This window comes from Symphalangus syndactylus, chromosome 3 (genome assembly GCF_028878055.3).
Source record: "Symphalangus syndactylus isolate Jambi chromosome 3, NHGRI_mSymSyn1-v2.1_pri, whole genome shotgun sequence".
NCBI lineage: Eukaryota > Metazoa > Chordata > Mammalia > Primates > Hylobatidae > Symphalangus > Symphalangus syndactylus.
This window is the reverse complement of record NC_072425.2, coordinates 149,252,621-149,275,978: the sequence shown is the minus strand read 5'-3', so window position 1 is coordinate 149,275,978 and position 23,358 is coordinate 149,252,621. Positions and strand designations below refer to the sequence as shown.

At 43.8% G+C, this 23,358-nt stretch overlaps 1 protein-coding gene across 14 annotated transcripts in view; it reads right to left on the bottom strand.

The window, feature by feature from the left end:
* NTM (neurotrimin) overlaps positions 1-23,358 on the bottom strand; it is a 971,166-nt gene that overhangs the window by 102,802 nt on the left and 845,006 nt on the right. The window lies entirely within an intron of this gene.

The window sequence follows — 23,358 nt, the reverse complement described above, 5'->3', positions numbered from 1 at the left end:
TAGAATTTTGTTACGTGTGTGTGTGTGTGTCTGTGTGTGTGCCTGTCAAAAAATTGAGGGCTGACTTTTTAAACCAAATTGAAGACATTTTGATGACACGTATTCCAAAAAGGGTCACAGCAACAGCAGATCACTGACTACTTCCTGGGGGTATACTAAGTAGTTCTGATAATTGTCAAAAACACCACGTTGTTCAAATAGACTGCATATGCAGAGGTGAATATTAATCAGTTGAAAATTTTCCCAGGGGGTTCACTTTTAAAAACACTAATAATGGGATAATAAACAGGCCCATATAGAATTGTGTGGAATTATCTTGGAAAATGCACCCTGTCAGATGTCGATGCTTATGGTAGGGTGGTCTCTGAGCCCCATGTGGCTCAGCCTGGATTACCTCAGCTAATTGATAAAAAGCCCAAGGGACGTTTGCAGGGCAAATGAGTTAGTGCTACACAGGGAGAGGAAGAAAAAGAAAAGTAGGAAAGAAATATAACTTCCTTTTTATAGTTTTGTTTCTCCTATTTCAGTGCTACCAAAAGTACTACATTCTAGGCATCTGCTAATTCTAAAATGTGACCACCTTTCAATCCAGTTTACAACACAAGAGGAAGAACATTCTGGAGGCTGGAGATGTGTGATGACTCGACACACACAAGCATACACACTCACACACACCCATGCCCACACACAGTGAACACTTAAAGCCTGATGGGGGTTTGATAACCCACCTTGCTTCCTATTGATGCATCATTGGCGGCTCCAACATTTCTCATCTCGAGGGGTCGGAAGATGATTCTAATGGTATTTAATGAAGATAGAAGCAGAGATGACTCCCCCTGCATTAGAAAACCCATGTGGGTTGACTTTAGAATCTGGGCTTCATTCCAGAATTCATCTCATTGACAACTAGGGAATGTCATGAGTCAGACTGCTGCTACAACAGAGTCTTCAGATCATATGGAGTGCTCTGCATCACAGCAAAGGGGAGAACCACATTAATACAGGCAGGCATGTTGCCTGCTGGTTCACCAAAGGCCCGTCCTGATTTAATTCAATATCTGTTTCAGCTAAACATATCTTACTGGAATCTAACGTTGAAAATCTATTTCTAAAGGCACAGATTATGACTATAAGATTGTCACAAACACATATTACACATTTTTAAAAGTAACAGAGTTATGGAGAAGAATATAAATGACACATACTTCAAACAGTTAACAATAACTAGTAATTTTTTGATGTAAAAATTGAGATTCACTTTGAAAGTGACAAGATTTCAAAGTCCATCTCAATAGAAAAGAAATCTCTATGACAAAGTGGTCCCTTTCTCTTCTTGTTGAAATCATTATTATTATAACGTGTACAGTATTTTTGAAATTATGAAATTGTAATTACGGGATTCTAAGAGGTCCTCAGGAGATACCTAGGGAATTCAGAAGAAATGTAGTAAATTGGGTAGGGCTCATTTGACCATGATCTTCTGGTCAACTTAAGGCATGCCACCTCTGCTTCACAAATTAACTTTTGCTACAGAGATTCCAGACAGAAAACAGGGAGAGAGGGTGAAGAGGCAGGGAGAAGAGCTGCTGATGGTGAAATACGGGTTTGAAACCAGCAGAGGTAAGGAGTATGCAATGACACGTTTTGGTTGAAGGTGCTGATTGATGCAAATGTGCTCCTCCTGGGAAGATGATGCCCCCCTCTAAGGCAGTACTAGCGAAGACCGACACAGATGCTGCCACAGAATGCTGTGTGCTACAGAAACAAACCAACCAGTGCCACTATCCGAAAACAAACTTCCCCATAGATAGAACCAGAACCAACTGCAGACCAGTGAGCATAACCAAAGTTCCAGGGCAAGAATCAGATTTTTGTTAACTCCAGTTAAGAGTGACTCCAAAAAATCCAAAATGGGCAGAATATAGAATTGTTTGCTTAATGAAGATGGAGGCAGAGATGACTAGTCAGGGACGAGGCAAGAAAGTGTCTTGTTGTAGCTGAGGCTGAAAATAAGGTGAGCCACAGCTGTCGAGTGGAGCACAACATCCACAAGCCAGGGAGGACCCCTGGAGGGTGGCAGGGGCCACTCTTGGAAGACAGAGAAGTGGCCATCATGTGGAATGGATATAAGAACTATCATCATTGCAACTTCACAGAGTGCTGAGCAAAGGCACCAAAAAGGAAGTATGGAGGAAAATAATAATTTTAATAACAGTGTTCAGAACCTTCAGGAGTCCATCTTCATGCAGTGCAGGGATTGGCAGACTTCTCTAAAGGACCAGATGATAAATATCTCAGGCTTTGCCAACCTATACCTACAATCTAGTTGCAACTACTCAACTCTGACATCGTAAGACAAAAGCAGGCATAAACAAATGGGCATGGCTGTGTTCTGATAAAACTTTATTTAGAAACAATGACATTTTAATTTCAAATAATTTGCACAAGCCATGAAATATGATTGTTCTTTAATTTTTTCAACCGCTTAAAAATATAAAATTCATTGTGAGCTCACAAGCTATTCGTAAACCTACCTGCCTTAATCTGCTGATCCCTAGTGACATGAAATGAGACAGTAAGAGTCAACACTGGCTTTGAGATATTTTTCATCCTGGCTGTAGTGCAGTGGCGCGGTCTTAGCTCACCACAACCTCTGCCTCCCGGGTTCAAGTTATTCTCCTCCCTCAGCCTCCCAAGTAGCTGGAATTACAGGTGTGTACCACCACACCTGGCTAATTTTATTTTGCATTTTTAGTAGAGACAGGGTTTCACCATGTTGGCCAGGCTGGTCTTGAACTCCTGACCTCAAGTGATCTGCCCGCCTTGGCCTCCCAAAGTGCTGGGATTACAGGCGTGAGCCCCCGTGCCTGTCTGGCCCCATTCTAAAACTGGCATCAATCCCGTTGTTCCGTTTGCCCGGTGATTTACATTTTGATTCCTGCACTGCCCAGCTGTGTCCTAACATTCAACTCTCTTCATTTCCTTAGACTCCATTCCACCGTAGCATTTGTGAAATGGTTAGGTGAACTTTCAGATTAATTGTGCTGTGTAAATAAATGTAGGACTTAGCAAACGATAATGAGAACAAATGATAATTGCTGTTGTTATAACAACGGTCATAAACACCGCTTACGTTTTTTGCTTTTTGAGTTTGTGTTGCAAAAATGTTAAAACCCCTTTATCTGAAGAAGATTGCTCTGTGCTGGGTTCACACTTCTCTCTGCCTTTTTTATTTTCTTGGCACTGCCCAAAAGAATATGCATAATTAATACAAAACTTTTAATAAAGGATAATGTGCATAATGTGTTCATGTTTACAAAGCACCTCCAATGTATTGTTACTAATCTTCATATTCTGATCCTGTTTTACAGATGAGGTAACAAAGGTTCAGAGAGGTTAATTGGTTTGTTAAGAGTCACCCACTTAGTAATTGACAGAGCAAAGAGGCAAACCAAGTGTTCTGACCAAAGTGCTCTTCACTTCCCCATGTTCCCTGCCCTCTCCTCTAGTTATGTGTGAGCTGGGACATCAGGTTAAAAGCTTTCCTCACCCAAGTGTAGACCATAGACAAGCCAGCTGCAGCAGCGACAGGTGGGCGACTTGTCCTGTCCCACCAGTGTGCCCGGGACCCAGTTCCTTTCATGAATGCCGGATGATCAGTTGTCAGCTTCCCCACAAACTCTTTGCTTTCTCTCCTCCTTCTCTTTTCCCCTAATGTTTGCCAACATGGTATATATCATCAGATGGTGAAATAATTTACACTCGCCCCTCTGAGCGCTTGGCAAGCACCTCCCTTCCTTTCCTCGCACAGTGGGAAGTTTATAGTCAATATGAATTGTAATTGCTGTGAAGGGCTGACTTCTCAGCACTCTCCAGCTGCAGAGCTCTCCCAGGCGAGACGCGGGTAGAGTGACAACGCAACGTGAAGTTTTTAATTCCCTTTTGTGTCTCCCTTGGATCTGGAAAGAGACACTGCTGTGAACCTCCTGGCTCTCTTGCTCTGCTTTCCACCCGCTTGGCAGCTACATCGCCTAGGGAGGACGGCAGACGGGTCTCCTCCCCCTGTACTGCCCTATCCATTAGCTAGGCAGAGGGGAGAGCTTTCATTTGAAAAGTGCATGAAAACAGCATCAGAGCTGATGTTTAAATGTCAAATGAGGATAGCAGCATCTTGATATTATGAAGGCCTATGGACAGCACTGACTGTATTCCCAAGTTACTTTCTTATGGAAGTAGGAATGAAGGAGGCTCTTCACTGGGCAGACTGGTATCCAGCTCATAGCTCATAGCTAAATTCACTTTGTGTAATGTGGATAGGAAGTTGCTTACCCAGCAATGACAAAAAGATATCTCAATTCAAGACTGGACCATCACATTTTGAATAAAGTGCCCCTTTAAAAAAGAAGTAAGAATGTATCCATTTGTTTTGGTTTATTAAAACCTAGATCATAGTATTACTTTCAGTTAAATTTCAATCACTTTTTGCTCCCTTAATTAAACTTTTGTGTCTGTGCAAATTGGAGGCTGCTAATTGTAAATTTATCCTTTTACCTGTAAAAGAAAGGATGTTAAGAAAGCAACAAGCAGTCATTCGCTATCGCTATTAAGTGGACGGTAATTATGCGGCTTTGAAATCCACTGGAAACTTAGAAGACATTATGGATTTCACTTGAGGGGACATGGAGACTTGGAAACACTGACAAAAGAAAATGGTAGCCCTTGTACCAACAGGTCATCTAAGAATAGTATAGGCCAAGCTCTGCATTAGAGAAAATGGAGTATTGTGGAAAGGTCTTGAAGATGGACATTTGCATCTTAGCTTGCCATATCCAGCACTTTACTCTGTGCTATAAACAGTATGTTCACCTTTAAGATTAAGATGACACATTGCTGAGGACAGGAATAACTACCAACTCTAATGCTCCCTCTGTGTACCACCTGTGATGTGACCACTGTGATGATTCTTATTGAGCATTATTATTACCGTTATTATTAGAGACAAGGTGTCACTGTATCACACAGGCCGGAGTGCAGTAGTGTGTTGATAGCTCACTACAGCCTTGACCTCCTGGCCTCACGTGATCCTTCTGCCTCAGCTGCGACTGCAGGTGCACATCACCACACCCGGCTGATTAAAAAAAATTTTTTTGTAGAGATGGAGTCTCACTATGTTGCCTAGGCTGGTCTCGAACTCCTGGGCTCAAGTGAGCCTCCTCCCTCAGTCTCCCATTGCGCTGGGATTACAGGCGTGCACCCCCACACCAATCCTGAGCATTTGTTTTCTATCAGGCCCGGGCATGCATTTACAGGAGTTACCTCATGTAATCCTTACAACAAGCTAGGAATATACATCCTATCATGGTCTTAACTTGACAGAGGAGATGGCGAAGGCTCACAGAGGGTGGGCAAAGTGCGCAAGGAGTGGCCGCTTGGAGAGTGGTGAGCAGAAAGGGAGCCTTGAGGTTCATCCTTATGCCCCTGATTAAGCTCCAGGCCCAGGTCCTGGAACCCAGTCCAAATGCAGAAAAGACAGCTGCCGATCCTGCCAGACACATCCAGGAGGCTGACTGCAGGTCTCAGCTGCACTTCTGAATTGACCTGCAGCAAGTTAACTAACATTTCTGCACCTCACTTTCCCTATTTTTTGAATATGGATAATAATATACCATTATTACCTACTTCACAATGCTGCTCTAAAGATAAACATGCTGATATAGGTAAAGTGCTGGCAGATAATTTTAAAAATGAGAAGGCTTTGCTGCTACTGTTTATAATCGTCTTTATTAGCTTTGCTGTTCCCCACTCAGCATGTCCCCCTCCAATCAATCCCTTTGTACTCGAATGAGAAGATGCATCCACTCTCAGGGCCCAGCTTCCTCTCTCTTAAAAGCTGTACTTTCTCACAGGCCAGCTTCTAAGTAACTTATTTGTGTTTAATTGTCATTTATATTAGACACAGAGCCAATTAACCTTCTCTTGGTATTCTCCTGTACAGGTTAAATGAATTGCTCAAAGCAGCCCAGATTCTAAGATGGGAGTTGCCACGGAAGGAAGGCTGCTGCTCTCTTGCCTATATGGCAATAGATAAAGTAGCTACTGTACAGTGGAATTTTTAGGCATAGAATAATGAGGGCAAAAGAGGGTGAATGGCTCCTTGAGTGAACATGCCAAGACTTGCCATGTGGTCCTTCTATCCATAGAGGTGACCGCTGCTAACCATTTATCTTAGATGGGTGAACCACTTTCCTCCCCAGAGCCAGACTCTGGGCCATATAACATGGCATGATATGCGACAGAACAAGACAAAACACTAGCTTCTGAATCTATAGATTGTCATGAATTCAGACCTAGTCCAACACAGTTTAGAAGTCAACTTTCCTTGGGGAATTATGAACTCTCAAAACTTTGATCTTCTTTTCTGTAAAATACAGTTAATAGTCGCACTAACTGCAGATAGTTGTTGGAATCAGATGAACATAAAAACTTAAAATTAGTAAAAAACATAAACTATATGGATTCTAGCCACAAAGACGGTGATATAATTTAGCAACGCCTTCAGTAACTAGACTGATTCATCTTGAATTTTCTTGTTAGTATTGAAACAGAATAGGCAATCAGTTCAGAGTGAAACCTCTGGAACCAGGTTGTCTGGTTAAGTCTTGGCCATATTGCATGTTTGGGTACCTCTGTGAGCAAGTGGTCTAAGTGAGTGCTCTGCATCTCAGTTCCCTCATCTGCAAAAGAACAGCAAGAACACCTACATCATAAGGCTGTCAAGAAAACTGAGGAGTTCACAAACGGAAAACACTTAGAAGAGTGCCTGGAACATAGCCAAGCTACCATAAAAATATCAGACACTATGCAGAGGATGAAGAGGAGGTGGGAAGGAGGTGATCACGGTGATGAGGATGATGATCCCTCTTTCAGTTATTCATTTCTCAAGTGGTTAGAATCTCACCATTTTAGGCAGCTGCTATTTTCCTAATCATAACCACCTTCATTTTCAGGTACTGATGACTCATGCCTAGCCTAAGAATCCAGGCTTACTGGAAGGTCCTAGGGTTCCTTCCTGCTCTCCACACGACAACACTGAAGTGGGGCTCCCATCAAGAGGTCCTGATAACCATGACAACATGAGCAGTGCTACTTTACTAAGGATGTCATTGCCATGACAACACCTGAGTGACCCAAACCAAGAGGTCTAGGAAACTGTGGTGATGCAGAGAGAAGACATGTCAGCACACACAGGAACGTGACTGCTCAGAAGCAGGACAGGGGCTGGTCCATGTGGGCAGCTGGAAGCAAAACTAAAGACAGCAGAATGATGCAGAGGAAAACACTGTGGTCACTCTCACTAATTTGCTCCAAATTCTCAAGAGCCATGAGTTCTGGGGAGAAGGTGGGTGCAGAGATGGATGTAAGCTATTCTCTCCTATTCCCCATCTTATACAATGTCCTATCAATAAACTGGCTTTCCCTCTCCAAGAAAGGAGTGCCTCTAGGGCAATGGTGGCAATGAGAATGGGTTTGTTAGGACTCTGAAGAGAAGCATTTTGGATGAATACCCAGGAAGTCACCTGCAAGCCACGATTAGGTAGGCAAGGTATGGCGGCAGGTGCGTTTTCCAGGTTGGTGAGCTCTCCCTCATCCCTAACATTATTCAAGCCTAAACACTGAGGCTGCCTGCTTCCTCTGCCCCCTTGATGTAGAATTCACAGCACTGAGGCAGCAGGGATGTTCACAGAATTCCCACGGCATGGACCTACGTAGAGTGGAGGTATTTTCCCCAGAGCCCTACTCCCCTGAGAATACGACTTGGGCAGTGTTTGTCCACATTTCTGTTGCGTTGGGTTGCCCCTGCACTTCCTTTCAGAGCTTCTCCTGGACAAGGAGGGGACTTCACTTGGACACTTGTGTGTGGGCCAGAGGGGTGGCTTCAAAAGGTTAACTTGATTCCTGCTTTGGCATCTTTTTTGAAAATAGATATATTCATACGCCCCTGCTTCAGGTAAGCATCTAGTCATGCAGGGTTAAATATTGAGGACTTTGAGAACTTGTGCCCTGGTCCTTGGGGAGGGACTGGGGATGAGCAGAAATCATTCTGTGTCCCCTGCCCCTTCTTATAAGTGGGTTCCCACTCCAAGCAATGTTTCCCATAAGTGCCACAACTATCAATCCCCAGTGGAATCCTCATTAGGGCTGGCAGCAGATAGTCTCACTTCCAGACAAAGCACCTAGTGTCAGCCACAGTCAATTGCTTTAGCAACATAGTGACTTTTGTTCCAAATTCCCAGAGCACCCAAAAGCCACACATAAAAATTTTGAGGTCATTTGGCTGAAGATCAAAATGTATAGATTGCTGAAAAAGCGGAGGCCAGTCTTGGCTAACTCTTTCCCCTATTTTATCTGAGGAGAAGGAACAACTGAGAACACTGAGACAAGTAATTACACCGCAATAACAGCCAGTAAAGGACCAAGGGGTATTAGGCTGCAGATTGGACTTAGAGAAAATAATCCTGAACTCACACTCTCCTCCCACCACTGACCTTCCATATTCTGCTTCCCTTTGTAGTGAAACTTCTCAGCAAAATTAATTACTATCTCAACTTCTTTAACCCATTCTCCTTCTTTCTAATTAATCTTTTATCTACTGTCTTCATCAGAACCATTCTTTCCAATGTCTCATGTGTATAAGTGCATTCTGCCAAATCTTAATCCTCATCTCCCTGGACTTCTAAGCAACACTTGTGCTGTAATCACACCTGCTCTTTATGAAACATTCTCCTTGAACTGGTTTTGAGATTTCCTTCTCATCTCCCAATTGTCTTTGCTGGATCATCCTTTTCCTGACACTGGACTATTGGAGTGCCACTGTTCCTGGCCTACAGAGCTGTTGTCTGCCTTCACGCTGCATGTGGGATAGCTAGCCTCTGGCTCTAAACACCATCTGTATGGTTAGGATTCCCATATGCATTTTTCTAGCTCCCTGGCATAGTCAACTATCTACTCAACATTTCCATTTGTATATCTAAAGGACCAAAGTCTTTCCTACCACAAGCCTGCTTTTCTTGGAGTTTTTGATGGCCAAGAATAGTATATTACCAGCATGGTATATACCAGCAGCCCAGGCCACAAATCTTATAGGCAGTCTTAATACTGAGCTCTTTCTCACAAACTTCATCTAATCAATCAATGAACTTTCTAGCTTAGTTTCAGAATATATTCCAGATTAACATACTCTTACACTGTAAATCTTACCACTGCAGTCCATGACGTCATCAATTCTTGATGGACGAAATCAACAGTATTCTAGCTGGTATATCTTTATGCCTTTACTGGCTATCTTTACGCCCCTTCCCCTCCATCTTTCTCTTCACAGTTAAAGTAATTCTTTAAGGACTAATATCCAGAATCTACAAAGAACTTAAACAAATTTACAAGAAAAAAACAACCCCATCAAAAAGTGGGTGAAGGATATGAACAGACACTTCTCAAAAGAAGACATTTATACAGCCAACAAACATATGAAAAAAACCTCATCATCACTGGTCATTACAGAAATGCAAATCAAAATCACAATGAGATACCACCTCACACCAGTCAGAGTGGCAATCTTTAAAAAGTCAGGAAACAATAGATGATAGAGAGGATGTGGAGAAATAGGAACAATGTTACACTGTTGGTGGGAGTGTAAATTAGTTCAACCATTGTGCAAGACAGTGTGGTGATTCCTCAAGGATCTAGAACCAGAAATACCATTTGATCCAGCAATCCCATTACTGGGTATATACTCAAAGGATTATAAATCATTCTACTGTAAAGACACATGCACATGTATGTTTATTGCGGGACTGTTCACAATAGCAAAGACTTGGAACCAACCCAAATGTCCATCAACGATAGACTGGATAAAGAAAATGTGGCATATATACACCATGGAATACTATGCAGCCATAAAAAGGATGAGTTCATGTCCTTTGCAGGGACATGGATGAAGTTGGAAACCATCATTCTCAGCAAACAAACACAAGAACAGAAAACCAAATGCCACATGTTCTCACTCATAAGTGGGAGCTGAACAAAGAGAACACATGGATATAGGGAGGGGAACATCACACACCAGGGCCTGTCAGGGGGTTGGGGGGCTAGGGGAGGGATACCATTAGGAGAAATATCTAATGTACATGACGGGTTGATGGGTGAAGCAAACCACCATGGCACATGTATACCTATGTAACAAACCTGCACGTTCTGCACATGTATCCCAGAACTTAAAGTACAATAAAAAATAAATTTAAATAAAAAAGGTAAAAAAAGAAAACATTTATTAAATTATTTTGCCCTTCTGCTTAAAAGGTGCTGGTGTATTTTTATTAGAACAAGTCTCACAGTTTTGCACATGGTTTTCAGGTTTATGCATGAACTGACTATAGGGGCTCTCGTCACAGCATCCTACATCACTTCCTTGAGCATCAGAATTCTTCCTGTTTTTCATACGCATCAAATGCATTCCCCATTCATGGCCTCAGATTTGCAGTTACCTCTGCCTGGAACACCCTCTCTTCATACGACCCCTTGCTGTCTCATCTCGCTTGGGTCTCTAGGCTCTGTGCTGAGCTGGCTTTCTTGCAGCACTAAAGTCACTCTCTAACGAAAGCAGCTCCTCCTGGCTTTCTTCACCCATGTCTTTATTTTTTTTAATTTTTCTCCATGGCACTACCTGTCCCTGGCATTGGGTTGCATATTTATTTATTGAATATTGCCTACACTCCCATACTGAAGTCCTATGGGCAAAGGCTGAATTCACCATGCAATCTGCAGCACCTAAGTACACACTGTTGTGCTTTAGCTACTCAATAAATATCTATTGAATAAAAGATGATTCATTCTGCCTATTTATCATGTATCTGCTGTATTCTGTCATTTCTGTTCAATCTTATAAAACTCTCTTCTCTGAAAAAATGAGTCTGGAGTTGTTATGATCATTTTTGTAGAAAAGAGAGCTAACCCACATGGATCAGCAGGCAGAAATAAATCAGACATCAGCTAGTCCATAATACCCTACCTATTGCCACACAGGAGAAAAGCTGGACAGAGAACCCCTAGTTCTCCCGAACAGGCAATAAGGGAGGCCAAACCAGAAACCTGGTAGTATTTCCCAGCCTGTCCTCCACCCTCACTCCCATCCCACATTGGACCAAGCATCAGGTTCTGGCAGTTTGGCTTCCAACATATCTCTAAGCCCTACCCTCTCTTCTCCACTCCCACTATCTCGTGACCTCTGCCCTTGACCTTCTACTGCCTTCCTGAAGATTGGTCTTCTTACTCTGGACCACAGGAAGACTTGGCCTATGGAGAACTACCCACTTACTGCCACTGCTGTACCTTCAGGGGCAGGAAGAAAAGGGGTTTCTGCCCTGCCACAGACACAGGTTGCAGCTGAAATCTGTGAGGTGAGGTTTCACCACCTTCCACTGGGAACATGTGGGATTAACACCAACATACCTCATCTCTTATTGTCAGGGTGCATACAGGCATGTGCATCCCTTCCTGCTCCCCTAACATCATCAGGCTCTCCAGCCCATTCATTCCCCTAGAGAAAAGAATTTCCCCCTTCTGGCCAATCTTTCACTCTCCCCCACCTTCCACACCCATCCACTGGGCTCTCTGGAACACCCACAACATAAGCAAGATGCTCCCCGAGACCATCAGCCTTCAGGCAGAGTGCTCCCTGAACTGCCTTCATTTATTGAAACCCAGCTGTTTCCTGAGGGGAGTGCCTCCTCGGTAGCTTTCTCAAGAAAATGCTGAGTTGTCTGTTTTGGCATGCAGAGGTTGGGGCTATGATCTTCCTCATAGTGAAGGATCCTCCTCAAGTGGAGACCTTTTCTCTTTCACATTTTTATTGAATAGCCCTGCTCCTGCTGGTCTGAAGCTCCTGCCACCTGGCAAGGTTGCTCCACCCTCTCTTCTTTTCTGCCAATGTCTGATATCCTGAGTCCCTCAAGATTCATCTAGGGCTTTGACACTTGGCTCTCAGCCCGACTTGTCACTAGCCTCAGGCATTACCTGGGGTGCCTGCAATGCTCCTTGTGATGAGTCCTCAGACACCTGCGCTGTCACCTACCTGGCCTCGTCTTCTCATGGGCCTTCCCCTCTGTCTTAGCCATAAACTACCCCCGCCATTGGCCTGAACTTGTCATTCTTTGAAATCACTAATTAAGGGACTGCCATTTCTGACTCAAAACTCGTGTCTTTCCAGCATGCTTGCTCAAGCACTCAAACTATAAACTCATGTTTATTTTATTCACTTATTTTTTTAAACAAATATGTATTGAATGTGTATGATTTGAGAGGCAAATTGGTGCTAAACATTGGTGCACACAGCAGTGAGCAAGGATAGGCATGCTTCCTGCCCTCATGAAGCTTAGAGTCTAGTGCAGGGAGGGAAGGTTTTAAATAGGTTCCGTTGCCATGTGGCTATGTTGATGTTCCGTGAGCATGCCGGCTGGGTCCTGATGTCATGCCTTTGTAGTCACTGTGAACCCTGGCAGGAGTACTCCTGCCGAGCTATGCAAGTGTCGGTCCCCCTTTCATGAGGTATCTCCTTAATAAATCCATTCTACCCACTCTATTTAAGTCTACAATCTCTCAAACACACACCTGATCATCTCTTTGCCTCTTACCCTAAAGCAATTACCATATAACATATTACAAGGCTTCCTCATCCACGTGCTGATTTTCTCTCCCTCCCACTAGCATACAAGCTCCGGGAGGCCAGGGCTTTGGTCTGCTTGGTTCACTCATAGGTCTCTAGTACCTCAGAGAGTTGCCCAGTACACAGCAGGTGCTCAATAAACAATTACTGAACAAATAAGTTAATCAAAATTGCTTTACCAAAAGGTTTTCCTGGGGACAAAATCCATACCATTTTCTCTGCTTAAATCCTTTTCTGGATTGGTATGTGTCGAAATAAATAAATCAATGAGAGAGAAAGCCATTTGTCTTTTTCTATCATGCAGATAACTGGCCAGGTATCTTCAACCACAGTCACCTCAGCAAAGCACTCCATAAAGGGTGAGGCAGTGATGCAAGGAATTAGGGGAGGAACAGCCTCCCGGGCTGCAAATCAGTTAAACACGGGGAGCCCTGAATCTATTATGGAAGAACTGTAAAATCCAAAGTCATTCTGTTTAACTCTGGATTAGAATGGGGAAAAGAGGTTTGTTTTTCAGGGTGGGGTGTGTGTGGGTGAGGGCAGTAAGCAGAGAAGAACCCACCACTATTGGGTAGAATACGGGACAAGATGAGCCTCCCAGGGAAGGGGCCACATCATCAGGACTCCGGGTTCTAGTGCAAAAGGCAGGCTGCGGCTGTGCCATGGTATTTGGAGAGCCAGGTGGCAGACTGGGGCCTTGAGGAACTGAGATGATGCTCTGCTCAATCCCTTTCAACTGTCCTGGTTCTGGAGAGAAAAAGCATTTTACACAGCTAGGAAGATGAAGAATGCCAACTCCCACAAAGACAGGTGGGGAAACTGAACAGACTCAGATAAGAAAGGACACACATACCCTGGAATCTGGCAATTTCTTTTCATGTCTAAAGCTGTTAAGGTATAAAACAATCTTCTAATAACAATCAATGCACAAGACAGCATTATTTGAGTGAGTGATAGCACTTAACATGAGGAAAACATAAGTCAAGTCAGAGAGAGGCTGTGTCCATCCTGTGCGCCATGGCCATCCAGGTGGAAGAGAGGAAAGAGAAAGGTTGACTCAGTTGGAAGAGCTCAGCTGCCAGTGAGGAAGAGGTCCAACCTCCACGCAAGGGCTCTGTCCTTTGCCACTCAGGTGCTCATCTCCAGACCTACTGGAAGAAGCCTGAGGTTGCTGGGGAGGGTGGAATGCAGAGACCTGGCACACAGCAGAGCCTGGAGTCCAGCGCAAGGACATAGGTGTGGGTAAATTTGTAAGAATGCTGTGAGAATGTGCACAACCCAAGGACCGGGTGCCCCAAGCTGGTAGGTGGGATGAAACCAGAGAACAGACATGTCCCAGAGAGCAAGATGAAGCAGTAGGCTAGAAATCAAGCAGGAAATCAATATGCATTAACAATATGGATTTTGGAGTCAAAAAGACTTGGATTTGAATTTCACCTTTGCCGTTTAGTATTTGTGGGCAAATTCCTTCTCCTGCCCCCTGGTTTTCATGTCTTCATCTCTAAAATAAAAATAATGCCTACTTATTAGGACCTCCATGAGAATTAAGTAACATAACGCTGATGAAGAAGATTGTTGGGCGCAGAGCACATTTACACAGCAGCAGTTCGCAAACTTGAGCATGCATCACAATCACCTGGAGGAATTGTCAAAATCAGGCTTCTGGACCCCACCCTTACAGCTGTCATTCAGTAAGGCTGGGGCATGAACTAGGTGATGCTGGTTGATGCAATGGTCCAGAGACTGCCCTTTGAGAACTACACTACCCAGCACAGCAATGAAGCCCCTGCACTCTGGGGACAGACCGACTGCCTGGCTTAGAACCCACGTCTGCAGTGTGGCACTGTGTAACCTGGGCCCATTAGCCTGATATCCCTAAGCCTCATTCAAATGGAAAAACATATTAAGTTTTCTCATTGATAAGGTGGGCTAATAAGAAGACCTGTCTTGCCTGGTTGTGAATAATAGATATTACTATGCATAAATGTTTTTAGAAGACAGCCCCCGACATTCTTGCGCATCCACCAACTGTTAGCTATTGTTATGATTGAATGAAACTGCCTCTGGTGTTATTTAGACTCCAGGAGAAAGGTAGTCATCATGAGTCAAAACAAGACTCAGGATCCAAAAGTAGGCACAAAGTCAGAACAATACACCTGAGGACCTAGTGATAAGGACGTTTTCATCCGAAAGCTTCTCCCAGTTTGGCTGGCAGTGCTTGGAGGGTCCTACACAAGAAACTCCCTAAGCCTTTAGCTGGTCTACAGCGATGTGACTAGAGGAGGTACCCTGGTTGTGATGGGCAGTGAGACGTCCCACTAAGGACCTTCTCACACTCCCAGGCGGTGCTGACTCTTATGGGTGCTGGTTGAGAGATGGGGTCTCCTGCCCTGTAGGGGCTACCGTTTTAATGAGACTTTGCATCTTACTGAGCTATGGCTGGTTGGCCTCTGTGGGGAGGATGATACAATCTTCTTGCTATTATGTTTCCTTTATTTGTTCCATCAAAACAGTTCTGCATGGTAACGGTCACCAAGTACAGGCATAAATAGCTTAAGACTCTGGAGAGTGTGGGGGAGGATGCTGTTAGCAATGTCTGAATTCAGCAGACGTCTGATTCTACAATATTTTTCAAGGGTTTTAAAATAATTGGGTAAAACCACAACAGTGTCTGTGGTATGCACTCCTGCCCTTGGTTTCTAGAATGAGGCTTGATTTCATATGTTCTCAATTCAGCACATTGAACTCATTAATTTCCCCACTAGTCTTTTTATTATTTCTCTCTTCTTTGAAGTAGGAAGTTACACAGCTATAATAATGCTTTAAACCAGATCATAAATATTAAATTTACAAAAACCCTTATTGACACTGGCGAATTTTACCCTAACTGCATCTATCCAGCAGTAATTTTACAGTTAAAGAGAATGACAGAGTTAAAGAGTGATCTATAAATGTCTTCCTCTGTTTTTTTTCTCTCCCACCTTGGTCTGCCTATCTGTGTTTAAACCACTTGTGTAAGGAGTTTCTGGACACTTTTCCCCAACTTGAGGTTGTACCACTGGTTTATCTTTGTCATAATTAATCCCTTTTTTTCTGTATAGATTGAACCTAATGCTGTATGTTTCACAGCTACTCTGAACAGGAAGCTGGCCACTTTCCATTATGATGCAATTATTTTTTGTTCTCCCACCATCAATGACTACTGTAATATCTTTTGCAATGGCAATTACTTGGCCCTCCTGGGATAGCTTCTTGGGGTACTGGGAATTTTAATCAAGCACCTATGTTAATTAGAAAATGGTGGAGATGAGAGTGGTGCTGATTAAGCACCTTTGAATATCTATCCATTCTGGCAATGGACTGAGTTGAGCATTTATAAAGATTCAATCTTTTCAGAAAAAAAAAACAATTTGAATTTCCTTCCCTTCTGTTCTTTTCTCATGGGTGGGAGTGAAGAGGAGGGGGCTGGCTAAAGGTCTACAAGCTAACATTATTGGACACATACTATGTGTTGTTATGGGGCCAGGAGCTTTCCATTGGTGCACATGTTTAATCCTTGTCATATCCATGTGGGAAGGTATTATTATCCTATTTCACAGAGTCTAAAGCTCAGACTTGAGCACACATGAGGAAGACAGTGTGGGAGAGGGCCTTTTCTTATGAATTCCTTTGATTGGTTTGGGAAATACGAGATGATCCACAGTCAAAACTGATGCAAGGGGATACACTATATTATATTACATTTAATAATATTATACATATTAAATTAAGAGAGACTTAATTTTAGAAAAGGACTGAAAACTACATCTACAGTATCAGATACTTCCTCATTCAACAATCATTTACAAGACCCCAAAACATCTGGTACTTTATCAGACACTAAACACAAAACAGCGTTAGGGCGGTCCCTGGCTGCCATGATCCCTGGCATGACAGGAGTAGTCAGAGGCCCTTGAGTACCTGTAAGAGGCGCCATAATTGGAAATGCATGCAAAGTGCTGTGGGGTCTCAAAGAAATGGGTGAATCACTCTGCCTGAAGAAAGTCACCAGAGGCTTTCAAACTGGTAGCATTTGAGTATGGTCGTGAAACAAGGGTAGAACTCAAACCAAAAGAAGTAGGGGGGATGGAAGGAGAACAAATGGGGTGTGCAAAGGCAAAGACATCTAGTGTGTGGAGAATGTCTAGTTGTTAGTGTGACTGTGGTGTGTGGAGCAATTGGGGTCTAGAACCAAATCATGAAAATGCTGGGGTTCATGCCAAGAAGCAAGAATGAAATTAATAAAGAAGCACATTTTCAGAGAGGTTTATCACTACTCCAGCACGACCCAGACAGTGAGTAGTGCAAGGGAATACAAATCCCCTTGGACCTGCCTTCAAAGCCTATCTCTTTCAGACACATTGCTGCCTTTGCTCATGGAAATGCAGTCATTGTTAGTAGCAGAAGCCTCAGAGAAGAGCCAGGCGTTGCTTAATGCTCAGACCTGAAGGCCCAGTTCTGGTCCTGAAGCAGAAGAATCAACGAGATGGATAATTCATACTTGGCCTCAGGAAGCAGATACAGAGTGGACACACTGACTAGTCCCCGTACCTCCCTCTGGGAAGGAATAACAGAGGGAAAACTCCTTCTATTAATTGCCTCTCCTGGATTCTGATACTCTAGCAGAAGATAGGCAGGCAGCTGGCAGTGCAGGAGATACCCTAGGTAGAGAGCCTGCCCTGACAAATAGCAAAAAGACTAAGATCTCAAGTCTTGCCTTACACCCTAGGTCCCTCCTTCCTAGAGACTTGGGTGACTTCCAGGTTTCATAGCACAGTTAAGACTAAAGAGTTAATTTAATCACTGAGGCCCCTTCTTAGATTATTGCAAGGATTTACAGCCCATATTGATTACTGACAGGGCAACCCAACGAAAAGGAGATTCCAAGAGTTGTCTAGAATTGGCATAGATGGATTTAGAAAACCTTTTGATTTCTCTCTTTCTCCCTTTTTCTTCTCAGTCCTTTGGTGTTGGGTGGTTGCCCTCTGTGGGTAAGGTGATATCTTTAGTTCCATTTTGTCCTCTTCTCCCCTCCCCAGCTCCTCTTTGCTGAGGAAGTCTTTCTCCTCTGCCATTCTAATGATCTCAGTGCCACACGGGGCCCCAGATGCTGGTGCTGACAGGCTGCTCATTAGTGCCAGGGTGCTGCAGTCAACCAATGGCATGCCAGAGCTCTGCTCCTGACACTTTTTCACAGAGCTGTCACTGGAGTCATGGAGCCTGCCAGCTCTGGTTGAACTCAAGCTGTTATACCTCTAGTGCCAATTAGTGCTTTAGTGTCCTGCTTAGCTAGGGAGAAGGTCTTGTCAGTGCTTACAAATAGGAAAATAGGTGGATGTATGGTGGGGTGAGGATATTGGGGAAAGGGAGGGGGAGCACAGGGCTCAGGGCATTGGCCAGGAGAAGAACCCTTATCTGGGTGTCACTTTGCCCCCATCAATTTGGTGCCTTTTAAAACTCCAGAAAAAAGAAACAGGGCAGCCAAATGTCCACTGGACCTCTTCAAGCAGAACAGGAGAACTGAGGTGGGAAGGAAGAGATCTGGCAGCTGAGGAAGGTTACTGAGCCCTGCCGGTATGGAGAGTAGGCCACGCAGATGTACCCACTTCACGTTAGGTAAAGAGAAAGGCTTGCAGAACAAGGGCTTGGCTTGAAATCCAACAGACAGAAGGCTCTGTTCTAATTTTGCCCCCAGGGTCTTTATGTGACCCTAGGGAAGATCTCTTTTGGTCTCTAACCCACCTCAATTCACATACCAGGAGCTAGAGAGAAAGAAGGAAAAAGAGAGACAGAACCTGAGAAACACCCCCCCCACACACACACAGAGAAAGAGGCACAAGAGTGGAACTGAATTTAAAGTACTTTTCTTTTTTCTACTGATTGATTTCTTTCTTTTCCTTTTTCTTTGGTTAACCTATAAGGAATGGCAAATTTTCATATACAGTTGAAATAATCCCCCAGGTGATATCGGAATTGCCTTAGGAAATTGTGGTTGGGGGCAAACTGGGGTTTAGACACAGGAGTACTTGATACAGCAAGGCACCAAAAGGGCCAGATGCCCACTAGAATGGCCAGATGAAGAGCAATTGTAATGAGAAAGCCATGACAGCAGAAGGGAGCTCATGGATGACCCCCACCGTCCAAGTCACCTGTGAGCCTCCTCTCTTCTTGCAAAAGGAAACTTGAAAAGGAGTTTCTTCTTCAAGGACAAATTGAGTCCTGCCACAGCAGGGTCCCCTCAAGGGGACTTCAGGAAAGCCTTGGAGATCCTGTGAAGACCAGAGAAATTGTCCTGGAGACTTGCCAGCAGGAAACACTCCAGGTCTCCATGCCAACATCAAAGTGAAGGAGAACTTCTCAAGGATCGTGATAGTCTTTGAACTGGGAGAACAGGCATGCCTCTTTGGGGCATTGGCAAATATCAGTGCTTGTTCACTGAACTGACCAATATTTATTAAATACTTCCTAGGTGCTAGGCATTGTGCTAGAAGGAGAGAATCAAAGAGAAGTGAGATGCAAACTCTGATCTCAAATAACTCATGGGACAGGGACATTGAAAATAAACTGGAAATGAGGACATTTCTGTGAACAGCTCGCAGGGCTTTGCTGAATCTGCCTACCAATATCTCAGTACAATGTGTTACCTAGGTAGCCTAGATGAGGTTTTTATTGTCGGTGTCTTGTTTGATGAGAGAAAGGTGAAGGTAAGTGCACCCAAGATGGGAGCTCCATTAGGACACTCAGTGATCCCTGACTGCAAATGGATAGTGACACCCACAGATAAGTGATGAGACACTCCTTCACCTGAGTTTCATTTTGGGCTCTCAGGAATGTGGCAATGTAGGAATCTTAGCCTTGTCTTTAAAGCTCTTACAATCCAACTGAAACTGGTAACATAACTATAAGGCTTTCAGAATGCTTTTCTATGAAGAGTGAGGTCCAACACAGCATCTTTTGGAGTATATTGAAAGAGATCATGTTTCTATTTACATAGTGAAGACTCAGGAGAACCAGATAGCATGAACACTGTTCTGTTGGAGACAGAAAGCTGAGAGTTTAAGGGCTGTGCTAAAAAACACATTCTTGAAGGTCTAGATGTGCACAAAGGGCAAAGCACAGAGTCATGACACCAGGCACAGTGGGCAGTTGGCTGCCCTGTTTCTTTTTTCTACCTACAGAAGGTTGGGGTTCCACCGACGGTGCCTGTGCACCTAGTACCCTACCCTAGCATTTAGAAGGACTCCGGCTTGGGGTCAATAAGCCTTCATGAAGATGGAGATGGCTTCTGCTAGCGAGAGGAGTGAGATGGGGGCTCTTCCTCCTGAAAAGACCAAGGTCTCTGCAGATGCAAACAACATCTGCCCATCTCAAACCAGTTGTGCAGAGTCACAGCAGGAATCTTTAAAAAGCTAGTTCACTTTCTCTTTGAATTCTGATAAATTCCTGAAGGGAACTACAAAGGCATAATGCTCATAATAATATATGGAAATTATTTCAAACAATCAATGGAAGTGCCAAGAGGCGGCCTTGGAGGCCCTACCTCCCTCTCTGCACTGGACATGAACAACTGACATTTTCTCTATCTGATATAAAGTGCTACACAGGGCCCTCCATCTCCTTTTCCACCTGATGGTCACTCCTAAGCTGCCCAATATCAAAGTATATGAGCCACGTCTAAAATAGTCCTTAACATTTCTGTACTCCTTTCCACACAAGGTAGTCAAGACTAGAAATGCACAATCTAAAGAGGTTTATATAAGTTTATCGCAAGCAGCACCACATAAGTGATAATGAAGGAAACAAGGACTTTTAAGAAATGTACAGAACAAACAGGTCAGTCTGGAAAGAAAAAATGCAATGAAGTCATCAGGGTTGCCGAACGAGCTTAGCCCTGATCAGCTGTTCATCCAGGGATTTGGCGGGTTCTCATGTAAGAAAGATCTTGATGGAACTGTGATCTACCCTCGAGGAATGACACAAAAGATGATGACAGCGCTCTTTCTTTGGAGCCTCTGCTAAGGTGCACATCTTCTTCTCCAAGGAACCCCAAGCCCATCCTGGTTTATTTAGAATAAGCCTCCTTTAGGAAATACTACTGGGGAAAGATGAAGCCCTGACTGCTGAGGATCTCCAGCTTCAGTTCATATTGGGCAGCAGCCCAGTGACATCTCTGATCTCCAAATAATCAGTCACTGGGAAATGGCACCCTGGTGAGTCCTGAGGTGATTAGTTATTGCTTGGCATGTCTCATGAGTTTGAATCCGGGATAACTAAACTGGACCTGAGATCTGGAAATCACTGTTCATGTAGATTAATCCACAGGTTCATTCTGATTGTCCTGCTCCTCTTTCCTTGATCCATCTTCTGTTTCCGCAGCAGCTAAAACCTCAGTAAAATGGGACACCTGGCCCAGGCTCAGGCAAAAGTTCTCTTGGGAAATGAATCTGTTCCATGGCCACAAAAGGGGAAACAAAAGACTCTAACACACAGCCTTGTGAACATCAGCCAGGCAAACCCAAGAGGCTCAAACGTCAGAGGGGAAGACAACAAACAATTGCAAGGAGGGGAGAGAGCATGTGGAAAATAATGAAATTAAAGCAGAAACATTTCAGAGGCTGCAAAAGAAAGCCAAAGCATAGAACAACAACAAAAATAACTTATAGGGAAGTTATAGGCATAAAATGGCAGGACAAAAAGGAGATGCATGCAGGAGAAGTGGGGGAAGAAACACCCAGAAAAGGACAAAGAACTGGCCAGATGAGGAAATGAGAAGAGACATCAAACAGAAGACAGAGCCTCTTGACATCAGGCACATGAAGCCTACCCTGATGATAAAGGTTCTGCAGACTCCAAAGGCACAGAGTGGGCTGGCATGCGCCAGCACTGGGGACTCACATCGGGCTGTGATGAATGGTGCACACCGCAGACTTAGCATGCATCTGTCTGAATGGCCCCTCCTTCAGAAGGGCCCAGGGCCATTCTCCATCACTAATGATCTCATGCACAGCTGAAGCTTCCTCCCCGATTTTGGGCCAGTCCACATGTGAGGTCATTTCAAATGGAGAGACTGGCAGACACATGAATAGCTTTCAAAGACCCCTTGTTCACAGTTACAGTGTCAAGAATGGTGGCCCAGGACAGCTCCCAGGAATTCAGGCCACACACAACTGAAAATGTCACGCCTTCTCTGAGAACATCCATCAGGGCCAACTGTCGCTGTCTAGAATTTGGTATTTGGGGCCCTTTCATAGTCTTACTCTGATTTATTAAAATGTTGAAGTATAGTGGACACTGTCATGCACAGCCACCTTCAGGAGCAGAGGACTTATGCCTCACAGAAGGACCGGCTGCTGGTGGACAGCCCTTGGTGGTCAGCCCCCTGTGTCTCACGTGAAGAGAGATGCCTGGCCCACAGTCACACCTGTTTGGGGATCAGCCTAAATTTGGACTGCTGTGCCAGTATAGAGGAACATCTCCATCACCTCAATAAGGGAACCTTCTGAAGGGCAATCCTAGCTTCAGAGCTCCCCGTAGGCTCAGCCGAGATGTCCCAATGCACAAGCCAGCTTCTAACCTGCCCAATTCTGTTTCCCACTTTTCCCTTCCATGGGAGTTGAGACCAAAAGCACCCCCTAATATGCGTCTTTCATGCCAATCACACACCTTCCTCCATCTGTGCACACCTGCACATATATACATACATAATCACATACACACATTTCACATTAATCAGCAATAAGCAACACCATTAAGGACACTATTCATTTCTCTGCACAAATATCTTCTTTTCAGAGCCCTTCTCTGAAGAAAGTTCTTGTCATTCTGTCAACACATCCTGTTCTATTTTCTCACCCTTAATACCACCTGTTATATAGCATACTCTTTTTTTTTGTCATCTGTCTCATGAGAATGTGAGTTCATGAGTGTGAAAACTTCACCACTTTGGCTTACTGCTGTAACCCCCAGTGCCTAGAAGAGAGGCTGGACTATTACAAGCACTCAATAAATATTTAAGAATGAAATATTTTTATCTTTCTTGTTCCCAAATAAAAGCTAGCTTAATAATAAATGACATCTTGTCTCAAATTCTAAAGGTTTTAATGTTCAATCCATGAAAGCACAAAACAACACTTTGGTCTACATAACATCTGAGTATTCAGATAAAGTAAATTTTTGCAATTTAGTCACATATTAAGTTATATTTTTTCTCTAGGATCAATCGGAGTAAAACAACAACAAAACCACAAAAACAGCTCGTGACCAGATTTTTGGCAAGGCTGCAGAGGCACAGACTTGGAGAGTCTCCTTTTAGGAATACGGCCATTTAAAGCTCTCACCCATTATTATGTGTTTTCTCTATTTTAAAACAACCAGCTGAACAATTGCCACTAAAGCTTCGTTCCATCATCAAACATGTAAAGTTCACCCAGAACACCTTACCACCATTTCACCCAGAGACAACAGGCATTAATTTCCAAGGGACTGGAGAGATACTGAGGTATGAATTCTGAAATCTTAGAGGGTATGCCTGTTTTGCAGAGAACATCAACGTTCTATGCAGAGCCACGAGTATATTACCATCAAGCCACCAAAAACGTAGA